The 19576-nt window shown below is 36.6% G+C and overlaps 1 protein-coding gene across 1 annotated transcript in view; it reads left to right on the forward strand.

Annotated features, from left to right (window-relative positions):
* Positions 1–19576, forward strand: part of LIN28B (lin-28 homolog B) — a 112049-nt gene that overhangs the window by 14124 nt on the left and 78349 nt on the right. The window lies entirely within an intron of this gene.

Below are 19576 nucleotides of genomic sequence, written 5' to 3' on the forward strand. Positions count from 1 at the left end.
TAAACAGTTAATGATATTTGTAGTATTTTCCTAAATTTCCAAAGAAAGTGTACATGAAATGTTTTACTCTATGTCACTTGTCATCTGAAGATAATATTTTTTGTGTGTAACATACTCTTGCCTAGAGGAAGACTTTTGAATCCACAAATTGAATCATAAAATAGGCTAGCAATGAAAATAAATTGATACTGATAGATCTAGAAGTGTTGTAATTATTTATTTCATTAGGTTGTTCACAAAACTCTTTTTTTCCCAAGGGGAGTAAAAAATGCAGTCAATGGGGTAAACACTATAAACTGTAAGATTACTGAGGGGCCCAGGTTTCTTCATTGTACTGTAGGTATTTCTGCTAGCACGTTTCCATCTTACAGGGTAATCCCTTACTTAGCTCCACATGCATTTAAGTCTCTTCTCCTTGTTGACCCTGGTTTGAAAAACTTAGGCAGAATGGTAATGGAATCTCACAATTAGCCTAATGAGGATTTTAGAAGTCATAATTTAGGGATGCCTGGCTGACTCAATCAGAGGAGCCTGCAACTCTGAATCTCGGGGCCATGAGTTCGAGCCCCACATTGGGTGTAGACATTGCTGAAATAAATAAGTACTTAAAAAAAACCAACTCATAATTTGTATCAATAGACAATAAAAGTAAATATTACATAATACATAGTTTTTAAGGAATGAACCAAAGATAATTTGAAAATTTTAAATATTATGTACTTAAAGTGCAAATACAAAAATATAATAGCAAGTTATTTAAGGTAACATAAAAATGGTAACTTTAAGCAATCTTTTGGATAGAATAACTTTAAAAATACAGTTAGAATGCACTTACATATTTCTTTCTATTGGTCCAACCCTTCTCCAGATAAACAGACATTTATGTTTGTTTTGTTTTGTTTTTTAGTTGCTTGATATTACTGATAAATTCCCACTACCATATGCCTGGGGATACACTACGCCATTTGCCACCATTTGATCCTATGTCCCAGTCATCCAAAACCACTGGTATGCACCAGTGCTCCCCTCAACCCAGGCTTCTGTTCTGTCAACACAAGAATACTGTAGCAATGCTGGTAATCATACCTCAGTAACAATGGCACAGAATGGTAACAGTAGTTATCATGTAACTTTTATAGAGTGCTTGCATGTGCCAAGTACTGTACTAAGCATTTTGTATCCATTAAATTTTGACTCTGAAAAAAGAGTTACTATTAATTGTCTCATTTTTACAGATGTAGAAATGATCTTAGAATGGCAGATAGCCTAATTTCATGCAGTTGAACCAGCAGTGTGATTCCTAGAGCAGTGCTCTTAAATCTCTGGGTTCCAACATTTTGTGTCTGCTTAAATTTTATATTAATGTGCTTTTTTTTTTAAGTTTATTCATTTTTTGAAAGAGAGAGAGCAAGCAGGAGAGGGCAGAGAGAGAGAGAGAGACAGAAAATCCCAAGCAGGCTCCATGCCATCAGCACAGAGCCCAAAGTGGAGCTCAAACTCATGAACTGTGAGATCATGACCTCAGCCAGTGTGTGATCAGGCAGTTATCCTTCCCTGGTCAGAGCTGTTTGTGAATTTCTTTAAAGTACTCATTCTCTGAAGCTTCATTGGCTGTTTGTTTTCCGAATAAACTTTAGATTTTTTAGCCAGGCCTCCAAGGTCTTCATGATCTGATTGATTCTACTTACAAATTTTTCTTATCATACTTCTTATTTAAATTGTCTGATTTGCCAGTTAGAATCTGTCACTGTAAACATACCCTGCATTTCTTTATCGTTTCCCCTTTGCACAGATAATACTGTCTTTTCCCTAAATTCCTCCTGCATTTGCTTTCCGAAAGCCTGACCATCTTTCAGATTCCAGCCCCAGATTCAGGTCCTTCTGTCCTGAGGCCTTTCCTTATTCTAGCTAGTATTGCTGAGTTCCTTATAAACTCCAAAACTCTTTATAAATAATGGGGTCACTTGCACTGATGATCTTCTGTTATATATTCTCCTACTAAATTGTAAGTTCCAAGTGTTCTAAGTGGAATTGTTTTACCAAATTTTGTATTCCCTACAATACATAGGTGCATGCTTTTCATATAATTATTACTCAAAAAAATTTCTTGAGTAATGAAAACACATTACATTAGGGACATCTTCCTCCCGTCTTCCATTGGATAAGAAGATATGGTTTATTTAAAAAAAAAAAGTGGTTCAGCTTATAGGGAGCTAGCTGAATTCATATTGTCCGAAAGAGATATGCAAGCTCACCTCATTTGAAAGAAAATCTAGTGTTCAATTTATAGTCAGTTTGCTTTTTATGTCACTTACATGTTGATTCTACGCTGAGTTATATATGGTAAATGCAGAACACTTTTGGGTTTCTCCATTCCAGCCTTTAGCAGAAAAGATGGTGGCTTCTGTGCTATATTTATTATCATAGTTTATTGCTAAGTCTATAAAGTGTGCGCAGTTTATTGGAGGGGAAGGACTGACCTAATTCTCTTCTTAAGTCCAGAGAACACTGACTTGGATATTCAATAAATGTTTTAAGTGGCAATATCATTAGGGAGATGAAATGATACGAAATGCAAATCGTGGAGACCTTGGAGTGACATAGACCTGGGTTTGAATCCCAGCTCCCGTTCTGGCCAGCTGTTTGAATTTTGTCACATTACCTTACCTCAGATTTCCTATCTATAAAAATCAGGTAGCAGTACTAAGTTTATAGCGTTGCAAGGCTCTGAGTTAATGTATTCTAAGTGTCTAGTCTCATGCCTGAAAGGAGAATAATGGGTATCGTGACTGTTCTCTTTTTGTCTTTGTTTCTTAACTTTTTATTTGTTGGTGTGTTTTTTTTTAACTTATAAAATTGTGTGTGTATGTATATATATATATATGTGTGTGTGTATATATATACACACACACATATATATACATGTATATATATACATATATATATATACACACACACATGTATATGTATATATATATATATTCTGATATAATGCAGAAAAGGATATCTGGTATAAAGGGATGGCAGGGCCCAAACTTAGCAAATAAATGAGACTAACCACACACTATGAAACTTAATGGAGAAAAGTATAGTTATCTATATCTTAGTTAATAACAGAAGTAAAAAGTATAATGAATGCAAGTCAGTTCCTCAAGTGCAGGATGGGGCTAATCTCTCTTGCTATCTGCTTGTGTGAAAAAGATCTATGGTTTTTGTTGTGGAAACAGTTGGTTGCATAGCCAGCAGCAGTTCCTTCCTTTCTTCCGATCAGAACCCTGAATCTTTTGTTCACGTATTCACCTCTATCTTTCTGTGTCCCTGGGAAAGACGACTCCATCTCTAAGGTAGCTCTTATCTGTCTAAGCACTTGGCATTCTCCTCTGAACTGTTTCAAGTCCAGGAGCAGAGATGAGACCTAACTTGGCTTCTTCAGTAAGGAGAGGAGCAGTTACTTACATTTTACAATTAAAAGACTTACTGTTCTTTTATTTCTGTGACTCTACCTTCTCTCTGCCTCTGTTCTCTTCCCTTGTGTGGAACTTGCACTGGTTACATTTCCTTTTATAGGTACTGAGTTCCGATGTGGAGGACATGCCTCTCTCACCCTTTCCCATCTCCCACTTTCCACCAAATTGGGTTACTCAGATATGAGAATTTGGTGTCTTTTCTAACTCATGATTCTTCTTTATCCTTCATGTCCAATCAGTAATTTTTAAAATAATCTTAAAATGCCACACAACTTCCTGTCATCCATATTGGAGATCTCGATCAGAGTCTTGATAAGGCTGCTCTTGTGTTCCTACCTAGAAGAACATGGACCTGAACGTTAGGCAAATCAGATAAAGAAGCGTTGGCATTAAAGGCAGGCGTCTGAAATGACTTGATGTTAGGATCTTCCACTGGTGAGCTTCTGCAGGTAGATCAGTCCTCAAAGGGAATCTAGTGGTAGGCAGTCTAATCAAGACTTAGCTCCATCAGTTTATTCAGCAAAATTATTGAATACCTCATATGTGAGCTACAGCAGTGAGCAAACCAAAATGAAAATACCTGCCCTGACACCAACTCCCACTCCCCCCTCTCTTTTCTATCTTCTATCTCACTGTAAAAAATAGGAACACAGACTAACCACATCAGGTACAAAATCCAGCATCTTCAACTTTTAAAAAATCTCACGGTAATATTTAGACTCTGGAAATCAATTTCAGGGAAACTGGAACATAAGGAAAAAAGTAAAAGAATGTGTTTTGTTTGGGGGGAAAGAGAAAAGAAAATCAATGAGATAAGTCTAAGTCTGAATTCTAGAACATTCTAAAAATTATACTCTGGGGTGCATATAGTGGTATTTTTGAGGAGATACAGAGGTTAATGATCCATAGCAGGATTTCTCAACCTCGGCACATTGGGTCAGGTTGGACCTTTTGGGCCAGGTAATTCTTTGCTGTGAGGGGCTATCCTATGCTCTGTAGGACAGGTAGCAATATCCTTGACCTCAACCCACTAGGTGCCAGCAGCACACTTCCCCAGTAGCGACAACCAGAAATGTGTACAACATTGCTGCATGGCCCCTGGAGGCAAAATTACCCCATTTAACGACCTCTAATTTAACAACTTTGATAAGTGCTTTATCAAATATATAGTGCTTCATAATTAATATCTTACCATCTTTTCTTAAACAGAAATATAGTCCAAAATTATTTTAGAAAGCCTGGACGTTTGGGATGAGAAATTACCACCAAGTTCATATTTAAGTAACATAATGGACTAAAAGCTAATTTTGAAACATTTTAACCTTTTAAGTTTTAGAATGTTAATGTATTGCATTGTTCTGATTATAGATGTAGTACATATTGAGTATAGGAAATTTAGAAAAAGAAGAATATAAAGACAGTAATAAAAGTCACTTATTTCTGCTTGACTTTTAGTTTTTTAACTTTAATTCTTTTTTACTCTTTTTTCTCCATTTTGTACCTTAAATTTACTTTTTTCATTTACTTTTTTATGCTCTTTGTCTAAAAGTTTTTTTCAAAAAGGGAAAATAATTTTCAATTCCCTTTGTCAAATTATTGCCAGTTATAAATTAGAGGAGTTTAAAACTAATAATAGGAAAAATAGGGATTTACAAATTAATTTGGAAATTGAGAAAAGAAAGTATAAACCTATAACACTATGCATTTGAGTGACAGATTCTAAATAATATTTATTGATGAAGTGTAAATTTTTGGAAATAAGAGTAAACGTAACAACTTACATTATTTCTTACTTTAATCCACTCATAATTTCACAAATCTGAATATGTGATTTTTAAAATTTTTTAAAATTTAAATCCTTTGGAAAGTTTTGTCATTTGGGAAAAGTTAGGGAAAACAATAACAATTACATTAATATGTTTTTCTTTTTTTTCTTAAAAAAAATATTTATTCATGAGCGAGCGAGCGAGAGAGGCAGAGCGCAAGCAGGGGACAGGCAGAGAGAGAGGGAGATACATAATCTGAAACAGGCTCCAGGCTCTGAGCTGTCAGCACAGAGCCCGACCTGGGGCTTGAACTCATGAACCATGAGATCATGACCTGAGCTGAAATTGGATGCTTAACTGACTGAGCCATCCAGGCACCCTTGTTTTTATTTTCTTGTGCAAAATATAGAAAGGATTGGTAGGTGTTTTTATTTTGTTTAACATTTTAGGTCATCATTAAATCTTCAGCTAGTTTTTCAGTTTTATAGGCAAATTAATATTTTTTTTTACCTGATATGGAATTTAGTTCTGCTAACTATATTTAGAGATGATCTTTACTTCTAAAATATATTACTTAAAATTACTTATAGTTGTCTTAAGTTTAATAAAATGCCATGAAATAATTGTTACTATAATTTATAGATTTATGCAAGTTTTGATGAATCTGTATGTATAAGCAGAGCATATCAACTGTCTTGTCTGTGCCATTTGCAGTTGAGAGAAGGTGAAGTTTTATTTCTTTCAAAAAGGAAGATGTTTGGCCACACAGCAAGGAGGAAAAGCATTCTGGGCAGGGAAAATGCAGGTGTTAAATGGGAGAAACAGCCCTTTGAGTTTAAAAATTTCATATGGCAGGGAGTTCCCAGGAGCCCCCTCAACCTTAAATTCCCAAATTGGTTTCAGAGATGCACAAATGTATATATTCCTTTTTATGCACAGGTCATATGCTGACCTAAATTTAAGTGGCAGGTATGCCTTAGGTGCTGTCTTTCATTATAGAAAATAAAAAAGCTTTCTTAAAGGAAAAATTTTCATTTAATACGAAAGGAAACAGCCTTTATACCCCCTTTAAATGTTTTCGCAAGAGTGATTGACTCATTATCTGGTCATCCACGTACTTACCAGTTGTCACCCATGTGTGTTCTCTCTACACAGAAATTTCCCCTCTGTACTCAAGACTGCACTAACCTTTTGTATCATGTCCACTTAAACTGTTGACCGTCCTACTCATTTTCTCAACACAACCACAACGAACAGACATCCCTAATCTGATATTCATTGTAGTCCTGCCATATATTAAAAGGTATACCTGTTGCTATCATTTTCTGTTACATATTCCATGTTACAGATTTTCTCTTGTCTCCTGGGTGCTTAGCCCATTCTTAAGATAATGCTAATTAGAATTGAGGTTGGACACCACAAGAGGTTCTGAAACATCTTATTTTAGCTAGCAAAAATACAGCATCACAAAGGATGCAGACATGTCCTTCCACACTATAAACTCGCCTCTGCCTGTTTCCTTTGTGTTATTTTTTATCTTTTCTAAAACACTGCTATTTTTAAGATCTTGCACTCATTTTGCTCCTCTTTCCACTGTATGTGTGTGTATTTTTTTTCTTCTCTTTTTCAACTTCCACCCCCACTCTCTCTTCCCAGTGTAAAGAGCTTCTGTAGGAAATTGACAATCAGTGTCTTTCTGCTTCAGAGTCTTTAACAAGTGGAGCTGGCTGTTAAGAGAAATTGACCAGGTTCCTGTGATCCTTGTCCGTTTCTCTGATTAATCCATTTTTCTTTACCGGAGAAGCTGCTTTTAACAAAAGAAAAAGAGCTTGAAATTTCAATCGTTTGCCCATTGCTGCCTAGCTTACATATGCTCTTCTTTCTCTGTCACTTTGTTTTTATTATAAACTCTTAATTCTTGGCTTTCAGTTACCTCATTTGTAATGGACAATGAAGAGCTAATTTCACATAGTTCATATATCCTCAATAATCCCTACTAATTCCAATATGTGCACAATTTAATTTATAAAGCTGGTTCCTATTCAAAAGACAATAACTACAAATCTTATGAGTGCATTTCTTTCCTAGCTCTTGTTGACTTTCCTACAAAAACCAATGCCAAGCAATTCCAAAATGCTTAAAAGGAAATCATGCTATCATAGAATGAAATACAGTGAAATCCAGAAAAAACAGGGAGAGTGACTATAATGCTCTTTTAATAGGGATATTTCTTTAAGCATGTCAAGTACTGTTATATTAAGAAACAGAATTAAAAGAATGTGTCTTCAAGTCATGGGCAAGTTTGAGCAGCCAAGTTAGCCTGAAAATAAGGTTATAAGATCTAAAGAGAAAATTAACAAAGTGGACAAAATGTATTTGGAATATCCCTTAGGTATTATGTGAAGGTGTTTGCACATAGTGATACTAGATAATAGGATTATCATAGGAAGGAGTTAATTTGAATGGCCTTAGGTTCAGTAGTGAGATTGAATGATGGCTAATGCCCCAAAGCATATTTTGCAAATAAGTTGTTCGATGGTGTATTAGTTAAGTGTTCCTTGAACAGAAAAAAAAAAGCCCTTCAGTAAGTTTGAAACATTCTTGGTTATACGAATACAGCCTGTTTCTTCATTTAAGATACGATTTTCAATCCCTTATTATACAGTAGTATGCCATCAGTCTCATGGGACGTGGTTCCATGGGGACAAGCGCTGAGAAACTCTTGGCTGATGGCCAGCAATCTGTGTATTGATCAATATTAACATCTTTACTCTTTAGCTCATAATTTATCATTATGTTAAAAGAGATTAAAGATCTTTTAAACATCTGCTAAACATTTTTAGTAATATATTTTTATTTTATAAAACCAAAGACAAATAATATTCAAGACATCTAGTAAAGCAGGAGGTGGGTGGTTGTGGTTCATCATCATATAAAAAATAACAGATGAGTTATAATCAGGGAAACATCAACCATGTTTAGAAAACATCAACCACGCATCTGGGCAATTTAGAGGAAGCGGAAGATAGCTCAAAATTGGTAAATGGTGGTTGTGGTGGTATTGGGAAGCTGAAATTTGGCCAGGGTAGATTCTGTGTCAGATGGAAAAGAAAAAAATTAGTGATACACAGTAGCCTTTTAGGGGGCAGCTTCTGGGAATAGCCTCTGGCCTCTGGTATGTGGCTGGGTTTTTTTTGTTGTTTGTTTGTTTTTGTTTTCTTGTTTTTTCTTGTTTTTTGTTTTTGTTGTTTTTGAGTAGCAGCCGAGTTTGCTTGAAGGTAGCTTACCCCAGTTACCCAGCAGGACAATGTCAAGTGTAATTTCCTGGCAAATGTTGGAGGCCTAGAGTGGTGGTTCCAAGCTTTTTTTTTTTTTTTTTTTTTAATTTTTAAAATTTCTGATCTGCTGCAGATATTTTCCTCAGGTTACATACTTGTTGTGGTCCAGTAACAAATAGCTTACGGACAGTACTGCTCTTTTGACCACACCAACACCGTTATTAGATTATCACCACTTTTACCTTGCTCTCAATTTGAAAATGTCTCACTGCTTACAACTACCTAAAATTCTTCCTACTGAGGATTAGTCTTTTATTCTACAAGTAGAGAAAAAAATTATTTAAAAGTATAAATGCTGTTTCTGTATCAGTGATTGTAATTTTGGTAATTTGTGGACCAGCAAACATTTCAAAAAATGTGGATGATTTGGTAAATGTTTAGTGACTAGCTTTCTAAAAATCATCCTGTGTGTGTTATGCATTTTACTGACATAAAGGATTTAGATAACAATTTATGAATGATAACACATATACAATGCTCTTTATTATAAATTCCATGCAGTCACTTGTTTCTCACAGAATGCTTTTATTGATTATTTTTCCAGAACTCTTATGTGTGTAGCCAAACTCTGATTGCAATTGATGAACAAGTGTAGTTTTTATATGAATGTTAAAGGAGTAACAACACACAAGTTAAACGACAAAGGTGTATGTCAGAACTATTATAAGCGACTTCTTTGCTGAATTGTATTAGTTTTTGAACACCGTAAGAGATCTCCTCAGTTTTTATGATATTTACAATGAAACAGCTATAGACCTAATACGCTGTTACATTTTATCTGCATTTATTAACAGTTTCTTCATCACTTTCCTAAGTATCTAGACAGTCAATGAAATAAAAAATAAATCTCTGGTTTGTAGCGTTTGCCGATTTCCGTGGTGTAATTACTTACACCGTGGCTAGTTTCAAGCTATCAGTGTGATGTCAGTGAGTGTGAAGTTAGGAAGAAATGTACACTGACACACCATTATGGAGTAATTCCACTGTGCAGATTGAATAAATGTAAATAACCTCAGGGTAATATAAAATGTGGCAAAATATTTAGGAAGTAATGAGTTTTCAGTTTGTTATTATTTTCATATAATTGTATATTTTTACAATTTAAATTTTTTAATGTTTATTTTTGAGAGAGTGCAAGCAGGGAGGGGCAGAGAGAGGGGAAGGGAGGATCTCAAGTGGGCACTGCACAGACAACAGCAAGCCCAACACCAGGCTTGAACTCACAGTGAGAGCACCACCTGAGCCAAAGTCAGATACTCAACCAACTGAGCCACCCAGGTGCCCCTACAACTTAATATTTAATAATGACTGTTTTTAACAGCTATCTCCTGGAATTCTTAACAAATTTAACAGTCTGTTCTCTTGGGCTGGTACAAGACAGCCTCAGCACACTGCTGTGTTGCCCGTTTTGCCATGGAAGGACATTTATTTGTAATTACTAATCATCTGTGTTATCTATTTAAAGAACAGACTCTTTTTTTAAGTTTATTTATTTTGTGAGAGAGAGAGAGAGAGAGAGAGAGAGAGGAGAGGAGGAGGGCGAGAGCACAAACAGGGGAGGGGTAGAGAGGGACGTAGAGAGGGAATCCCACGCAGGCTTCTTGCTGTCAGCGCAGAACCCAAAGTGAGGCTCCATCTTGTGAACCATGAGATCATGACCTGAGCTGAAATCAAGGGTCAGACACTTAACCAACTGACCCATTCAGGTGCCCCAATGGGATGTCATCTATCTCTGAATAAAAAAACCCCTAAGGAAGACAACTTACAAGCAATACCATTGTTCTTATTTTTTACATTTCTGTAATGTAGTGTTTTAAAAATGTCATTTGAGTTCCTACACATCGGTTTGGACACCACTGTCCTCTGAGTAGTGTAGTAACATGCAAATGAAACTAATTTTCATTTAGTGAATAAGTACCAGTGATCACTAGGATACTTTTGTGTTTTGTAGAAATAGTAGGTTAGCGTTAGTCTTGAGGACTTTTTTTTTTAAATTTTTTAACGTTCATTTATTTTTGAGAGAAAGAGACAGAGCATGAGGAGGAGAGGGATAGAGAGAGAGGGAGACACAGAATCAGAAGTAGGCTCCAGGCTCTGAGCTGTCAGCACCAAGCCCAATGCAGGGTTTCAACCCACAGACTGCAAGATCATGACCTGAGCTGAAGTTGGTCACTCAACCGACTTCAGAGCCACCCAGGCGCCCCTGTATTTAATTCTTAAATCCAAGTAGTAATTAGTAAAATAAACTAAAGAGACAACTTATTTTGAACATTACCTAAATGTTGGTTAAGAAGATAAGTGCAAAGATACCTAAACATTACCTAAAAATGAAATACCTAATACAAATGTACAAATGTAAAGCCTTCTGCCAGAACAGTCCAACTAATGTTTATTCAAGAAGAGGGAGTTTCATCAAGGTAGAGGGAAAAGCTTGAAACTCATAGTAAATAAAAATTCTTTATTGAAAAACCTGGCTTATGAAGGAAACAAACAAAAATTTGGCAAAATTGACTGCGTCCTTGATAATGCAAATATGAACAAAAATGTATGAAAATCGGCCTATGGTTGAATTATGGTATGGCCATTCAATGGAACCATTCATCTAATACTTACTGGACATCTACTTTGTGCCAGACATTTTGCTTAGCGCTAAATAGAATAATAGCCATAAAAAGTCCTTCGAAGCATAACTAATGACATCATTATGGGATGTTAAGTGCTATACAACGTAATTTATTAAATATGATACTAGTTTTGTTACTGATATGGTAAGTTTTAATTTTTTCTGTTTTTTTCTTAATCATGATTAGAAAAAAGCTAAACACCTTCCTTTCTTAGCTACTCCCAATATTTACACTGTTGATCTATAAAACATTGCTGAGTTAAAGCTAAACACCTTCCTTTCTTAGCTACTCCCAATATTTACACTGTTGATCTATAAAACATTGCTGAGTTAATTTCACAGTGTTACATGTATGTTATGACTTGACACGTATTTATAAATTATATTGACAATATTTTTAATATGTTAAACTGCTGTAGGTTATAATGGTGTAATCTATAGCATAGAATATTTTTCTGATGCTCAGGTTACATGATACTATGTTTTTTCTAAATTATTCAGAGAACAACTCTTTGAAAAAAAAATGAAAAGAGGAAAATGTCCTTTTATTCAGAAGTGAGAGCAAAATTACATAGTGTGGTTGTTTTGGAGAAAGTAAAGGCCTGTTATTTAGGTGGAAGAAGGGGAGGGCACAGGAAAGGCACGTCACACTTAGCAAGTGTCTAATAAGGGTCAGATACTGTATAACACAAGTTTGTTATTCTGTTTCACTTCATCTTTATGTTCATCTGGATTAGATATTATTTCATTTTAAAATGACAAGATTGGGGGCATCTGGGTGGCTCAGTCGTTGGGCATCCAACTTCGGCTCAGGTCATCATCTAACAGTTCATGAGTTTGAGCCCCACGTCAGGCTCTGTGCTGACAGCTCAGAGCCTGGAGCCTGCTTCGGATTGTGCGTCTCCCTCTCTCTCTCTGTGCCTCCCCCTCTCACCTTCTCTGTCAAAAATAAATAAATATTTTTTAAAAATTAAAATGAGAAGATTGAAGCTCAGAAGGTTAAATAAATTTGACTGAAGTCAGAACTAGTAATTGCCAGAGTTCGTATTCTCATCTGTGATAGCAGAGCCTTTCCAATTGAATTTTTAGTGGGTGAAGGGAAGTTTAATTGTATGCTTTTAATAGTTGTATGGTTTCAATGGTAGTACTTAAAAGGTCTTTTTTATAACCAAAGTACCTACCCACCCAGCATCTGAGGTTGATATAATGGTGGGAGTAGAAAAGGAAAAGAACTTTACAAAATAACATAGACTTATACTCAAAGAAGATCAACAACTCATTAAGGTGCTAAAACTAGATGTTTTAGAGTATGCATTGTGTTGTGTTTCTACAAAGAAATATTTAGTGCTATGCTGTCCAGTATGGTAACTACTCATAAAGTATAGCTCTTTAAATTAATTAAAATTGAAAATGTAGTTTCTCTACTACAATAGACATATTGCAAATGCTCAGTAGCTACATGTGGTTGGAAGCTATCTTAATTGAGCAGTATAGATATAGAATATTTCCATTATCATGGAAGGTCTGTTGGACAGTGCTAACTTAGTTTCTTCATTTTTATTTTATAAGAAATAATTTCAGTTTGGTAGTTGTGAGCTTAATTTTTACTTTAAGAAATTTTTACCTGAGGTCACCTGGCTGGCTCAGTCAGAAGAGTGTACAACTCTTGATCTCAGGATCACGAGTTTGAACCATACATTGTGTAGAAATTACTAAAAAAAAAAAAATAAACTTTAAAAAATATAAAATTTTAGGGGCGCCTGGGTGGCACAGTCGGTTAAGCGTCCGACTTCAGCCAGGTCACCATCTCGCGGTCCGTGAGTTCGAGCCCCGCATCAGGCTCTGGGCTGATGGCTCGGAGCCTGGAGCCTGTTTCCGATTCTGTGTCTCCCTCTCTCTCTGCCCCTCCCCCGTTCATGCTCTGTCTCTCTCTGTCCCAAAAATAAATAAACGTTGAAAAAAAATATATAAAATTTTACCTTTCTAATGAGTGTAGTCACACTATAGTTTCCCCATTTATATGGATTAAAAGTAAGTTAGGAATTAATTAAAACATTGTTTATTATCATTTTTACTACTTCAAACTTGATTTTTGCAGTTAATATTTTAAGATTATGTTATTGTATATAGGTGCAATTTCCATATTCATATATGGATATTCATGTATCCATAATGATGTCGTGTGACATTCCATTATATGAGTATGCTGTATTCTTTTTTTTTTTTATGTTTATTTATTTTTGAGAGAGAGAGAGACACAGTGTGAGCCGGGGAGGGGCAGAGAGAGACAGAGACACAGAATCTGAAGGAGGCTCCAGGCTCCAAGCTGTCAGCACAGAGCCCGACGTGGGGCTCTAACCCACGAACCCTGAGATAACGACCTGAGCTGAAGCCAGACGCTTAACCGACTGAGCCACCCAGGCACCCCTGAATATGCTGTATTCTATTATTAATTAATTTTTCTTTCTTTCTTTTTTTTTCAAATGTTTATTTTTGAGAGAGAGCATGAGCGGGGGAGGGGCAAAGAGAGAGGAAACAGGATCTGAAGTGCACTCTGGGCTGACAGCAAAGAGCCTGATGTGGGGCTCAAACTCATAAACCGAGAGATCATGACTGAGCCGAAGTTGGATGTTGAACGAACTGAGCCACCCAGGTGCCCCAGTCAAGTGATTTTTCAATGTGTTTGCTAATGTAAACAATGTTGCACTGACTTCTCCTACAAGACTTTAAAGTACACATATGCAAGAGTTTTTCTAAAGGACATAAGCTAGAAATAGAATTTTTGAGTCAGAAGACATGTACTTTCAACTTTAAGAAATGCTAAGTTATTTTCTACACTGGTTATATCAGTTTGTATGTACTCTGAGATTATAAAGGCGTGTTTTTTTGTTTTGTTTTTAAAGCTTTAACATATTTTCTTCCAGTTTAAGTCCCTGATTTTATGTGTTTACATTAGCATTATGAAGACTACTTTTACTATTGAGTAAGTAGTCATTGTTTAAGTTGTTTATATCAGGATTTAAAAGGTAGGATCTTAAATCTTATGTCTTGTGAGCATTAGCATAAATAGCAATTCTGAAAGCAATAAACTGATCAGTTTGAAAAGTTACTCTTTCTTGTAGGATTTTACAAAGAAGTTTTTGTCATTAAAAACTATACCAGTGCTTAATAGAACACTTTTTGTTTTTAACCATACTTTTAGGTGAAGATTGGTGGCAAAATAAAATTTTTCTTTTGCTCTGAATTAGCAAATCAGTTATTTAACTTGTTTACTTAGTTCTGTTTTGTGCCAGGCATAGTGTTAGTTACTTTGGATACAGAGTTGTATTAAGTCATGGGCTGTGTCTTCAAGGACCTTGCAGCTCAGAATAGGAGAAAAAAATTAAATACAGAAGTATATTAAAATGATGTAGATGCTGTCAGGAAAGCTTGTACATTGGAATCAGGAGAATATGCTTGACTTGTCAAAGTGTTAGAAATATTTTATATGAGGTGAATATTAAGCTGAGCCTAATGAGAGAAGAGTGTTTGTCAGACATCTAGAGGAAGTGATTCTCAACAGAGGGAGCATTATACCCAAAGCCTGGCATTTTTTAAGACACTTCAGATCATTGAGTATGACTGAAGGGTGAGGTGGGGGAGAGGCCGAAGGTTTGGCCTTGAACTTAGTGATGATGGGGAGCCACTGAAGAATTTTAATGGATTTTAAGTCATTGAAGGATTTAAAGCAGGGAACTGACTTGAGCAGATTTTTACTCTAGATGGTTTCTGCTGCAGTGTTATATTGAGGATGGATCTGACACAGGTAAAAGAACAGCAGTTCTGGAGAGGTGAGGAGGGTCTTCACTAAGGTGATAATACTAGATATAAACTGGAAGATGAGAGATGTTAAGAAAAACATCAGAAATGTTCAAAACTTGGTAAACTGTTAGTTGTGGAAGGTGAGAGGAGGAAGTATGTGAATTGCTACTAGATTTCTAACCTGGGTGCTTGAGTGGTTGGGAGAGACACAAGGATGGAAGTTATAGCAAGAGAAGGACTGTTGAGTTTTGGGGGGCAAGATACTGAGTTTTGTTTTAGAAAGGGGGAACGTGAGGGCCCTGTGACCATCCAGTTGGATATTCATGTGAGTTTTAGAAGAGAAGTCTGGATTATAGTTATAGACTTAGATAGAAGTCATCAGCTGTACGTGGTTGTGAAAGTGAGGTTGGAGAGCATCATAAAGAAGGAAATAAGGGGGCACCTGGGTGGCTCAGTTAGTTAAGTGTCCTACTTCAGCTCAGGTCATGATCTCATGATTCATGGGTGCAAGCCCCACATCGGGCTCTGTGCTGACAGCTCAGAGCCTGGAGCCTGCTTCAGATTCTGTTTCCCTCTTTCTCTGCCCCTCCCCTGCTCACACTCTGTCTTTCAAAATAAATAAACATTAAAAAAAATATCAGGGTGCCTGGGTGGCTCAGTTGGTTAAGACTCTGACTTCGGCTCAGGTAATTATCTCACAGTTTGTGAGTTCGAGCCCTGCGTTGGGCTCTGTGCTGACACCTCAGAGCGTGGAGCCTGCTTCAGATTCTCTGTCTCTCTCACTCTCTGTCTCTGCCTCTCCCCTGCTCACACTCTTTTCTCACCCTCTCTCTCAAAAATAAAAATAAAACATTAAAAAAAATGTTAAAAAAAGAAGGAAATAAGTGTTGAAAAAAATCCAGGAACAGAATTTGGAAAATACTAGTAAATAAAAGGAATTAGTGACAATCTGCAGCCTTCTTTATAGTGATAAAAAGATATAAATATTTGGATCCACAAGGAACTTACCATTTTTTTATTATTGAAGTAGATTTGACAAAAGTGTTTTATTAGTTTCAGTTGTACAATAAAATGATTCAAAAATCTTACACATTATTCAATGCTCATCACAATGACTGTACTCTTAAGGAACTTACCTTTTTAATGAAATTAAGGAGTAAATGTATATATGCTTGTGATGGAAAAATTAACTTACTAACATTAAGTTATTAAGTTAATTAACATAAGTTAAATGCATGAAATGTAATATGAACTGTAGGAGTATATGCTTAAGCTAAAAAGAGCTTGGTGTTAGATCATAAAAAGAGACTTTTTAGATACGTGTTTTGAGGGGCGCCTGGGTAGCTCGGTCGGTTCAGCATCTAACTCTTGATCTCAGCTCAGGTCATGATCTCGAGGTTTGTTGGTTTGAGCCCCATGTTGGGCTCTGGGCTGGTAGCACCAAGCCTGCTTGGGATTTTGTCTCTCTCTCTCTTTCTCAAAATAAATAAATATACCTTTAAAAAAAGATATGTGTTTTGAATAAGATTGAAATAAAAATGAAACCACTGTAAGAGCTAATAGTATTATTAATAATAAACATATGTACAAAATGGCATCAGGAACATACCTGAACCAAACAAAATTGGGTTTATTAACTTTTGGCACTGGGGACATGGCACATGCGGAACCTTGAAGCATCTCAGTGAGAAGGTGTTAGGACTTCCAGGACTTGGGTTTATGTTAAATGATTTGGGGAAGGTCACAAAAGCAGGGGTTTGCGCTATCAAGAGGCAGGAGTAATTCTGTGATTGGGTATCTTAATAATTCTTATCTAGAAGGCAGGAAGAACATAGTGGGGCTAAAACTAGAATTGGTAAGGAAGTAGACGTATTAGCCAGAAAAGGGGAGTGTTTGACCATTTCTTGGTTTGGGCAGTGCTGGTTTTGTCTCTGTTCAGATAAAGTCAGAGTGGCCTTGTATGATGTTGGGTTCTCCGAAATTGTTTATGTTCCAAATATAAGTTATGTTATGAACACCCTGGCATAGCTCTGAGTGCCAAGTCAACTCCCAGCAACACAATACCTGACTGACAGTGAGGGACCAACCCCTGGTTGTCAGGAGCTACTTTTCGCTTTTCGTAGTCTGTAACAGCAGTAAGAGAATTCAGCGAAGCCTTCGTGGCAGAGACAACTGTTGGGTGTTGTTAGGAAGTGACCTAGTAAGTTTGTAGTTGGGATACAATAAGGAAAGTAATTAAGGGAGCTTGGGAAGGGTGGAAACGTAAGGAGACAAACCTGGTGAATGGTTTCTACAATGATCAACTTTGCATATAGTTTAGGTAGATTCCTGACCCAGATTATGGTATGATGAAATTAGTGTTTGTAGACTATACAATCGCCTTTTAAAATTATTAAATATCTATGGGGCGCCTGGGTGGCGCAGTCGGTTAAGCGGCCGACTTCAGCCAGGTCACGATCTCGCGGTCCGTGAGTTCGAGCCCCGCGTCAGGCTCTGGGCTGATGGCTCAGAGCCTGGAGCCTGTTTCCGATTCTGTGTCTCCCTCTCTCTCTGCCCCTCCCCCATTCATGCTCTGTCTCTCTCTGTCCCAAAAATAAATAAAAACGTTGAAAAGAAAAAAAAAAAAAAATTAAAATTATTAAATATCTAAAAATGATTTTTTTAATTCTTAATTTTTTTTTTAATTTTAATTAAGCTCAGCGCCTAACATGGGTCTCAAACTCCTGACCATAAGATTAAAATTCATGTGTTCTACCACCTGAACCATCCAGCCACCTCTCTAAAAATGATTTTATTGTATTTTATATTTAAAAAAAAATTTTTTTTTCAACGTTTATTTATTTTTGGGACAGAGAGAGACAGAGCATGAACGGGGGAGGGGCAGAGAGAGAGGGAGACACAGAATCGGAAACAGGCTCCAGGCTCTGAGCCATCGGCCCAGAGCCTGATGCGGGGCTCGAACTCACGGACCGCGAGATGGTGACCTGGCTGAAGTCGGACACTTAACCGACTGCGCCACCCAGGCGCCCCAGTTGTATTTTATTTTTAATGATTATTTATTTATTTTGAGAGAGAGAAAGAGCTCAAGCAGGGGAGGGGGAGAGGGAGAGGGAGAGAGAGAATCCCAAGTAGGCTCTGCACTGTCAGCACAGAGCCTAATGCGGGGCTGGAACCCACAAACCATGAGATCATGACCTGAGCCGAAACCAAGAGTCAGCTTAACTGACTGAGCCACTCAGGCACCCTGAAAAATAATTTTAATGAACATTTTAACTTGCCTATAACTCAGAATAACTATTTTCCTTAAAAGTACTTGTCCATATACTTTTTACATTGTTATAATTACTTTTTTTTATATTCTGAACTTAAAAAAATATTTTCTTAATATACCATCAGACACTTTACTCTGTGTTTTTACCTTGTTTGAAGAGGATCATTTCAATAGTTGTCTTTGAGGCCATCCATTTTCTCAGAAAGGGAAAAGCAGTAATATATATAGGAAATAACAGACATTTGGGAGAAAAAGTTAACAAGCATCTGTTACTGATGAAATGGAGTAAAGGAAGAGAAGAATAAAAAATTTTGAATCCCTGAAACTGACAAAATCAAACTATATCTATATGCATAGGTTCTCAGTTGGATGATGTATTATAATAAAATAACAAAAGTTTGTAACGCCCACCAACACTATTTCTACAAGATATCCTGAAAGTTGCAAAATATACCTGATTGTTAAAATGGCAGGGTATTTTTAGGTTGAAAGTTTTGTCATGTGTTGACAGTGCTAGAAAATGAGGCATGCCTGGCTGGCTCAGTCACTAGAGCATGCAACTCTTGATCTTGGGTTGTAATTTTGAGCCCCATGTTGGGTGTAGAGATTACTTAAAAAGAAAATCTTAGAAGAGTTAAAAAAAAAAAAAAGAAGAGAATGAGGGTAGAATTTGCTAGTGGTAAGATGTTCATGCTCATACGGAAATCACAATTTATAATCTGGATACGGCTGGCTTCACATCCTCTAAAAATTAGTCTGAATTAGAGAAGGCTGATACTTCTGGGTTTAAGATGCCTGGCATCCCCGTTAGTGCTGGTGTTGCATCAGAAGGACCACTAGCCTTTCATCCTTAATTTATTCCCTTGTGCCTATTTGATAAGGTTGTCTTCTTTAAATGCTTTTGAAAATACTGTCTTATTTATACACCATAATAAACTAAGAAGAGAAAGGTTCTATTATTGGAGAAGCCTGATGGTTGAAAGATTTTTTAAACCTTTTATACTGTAAAATTTTTTTTTTAATTTTTTTTTCAACGTTTATTTATTTTTGGGACAGAGAGAGACAGAGCATGAACGGGGGAGGGGCAGAGAGAGAGGGAGACACAGAATCGGAAACAGGCTCCAGGCTCTGAGCCATCGGCCCAGAGCCTGATGCGGGGCTCGAACTCACGGACCGCGGGATCGTGACCTGGCTGAAGTCGGACGCTTAACCGACTGCGCCACCCAGGCACCCCTATACTGTAAAATTTAAGTATCTTTATTATCCACTGAATTTGTTTAACCACATATAGAATAGTTTTAGGTATAATT

Source organism: Prionailurus viverrinus, chromosome B2 (assembly GCF_022837055.1).
Source record: "Prionailurus viverrinus isolate Anna chromosome B2, UM_Priviv_1.0, whole genome shotgun sequence".
Lineage (NCBI taxonomy): Eukaryota > Metazoa > Chordata > Mammalia > Carnivora > Felidae > Prionailurus > Prionailurus viverrinus.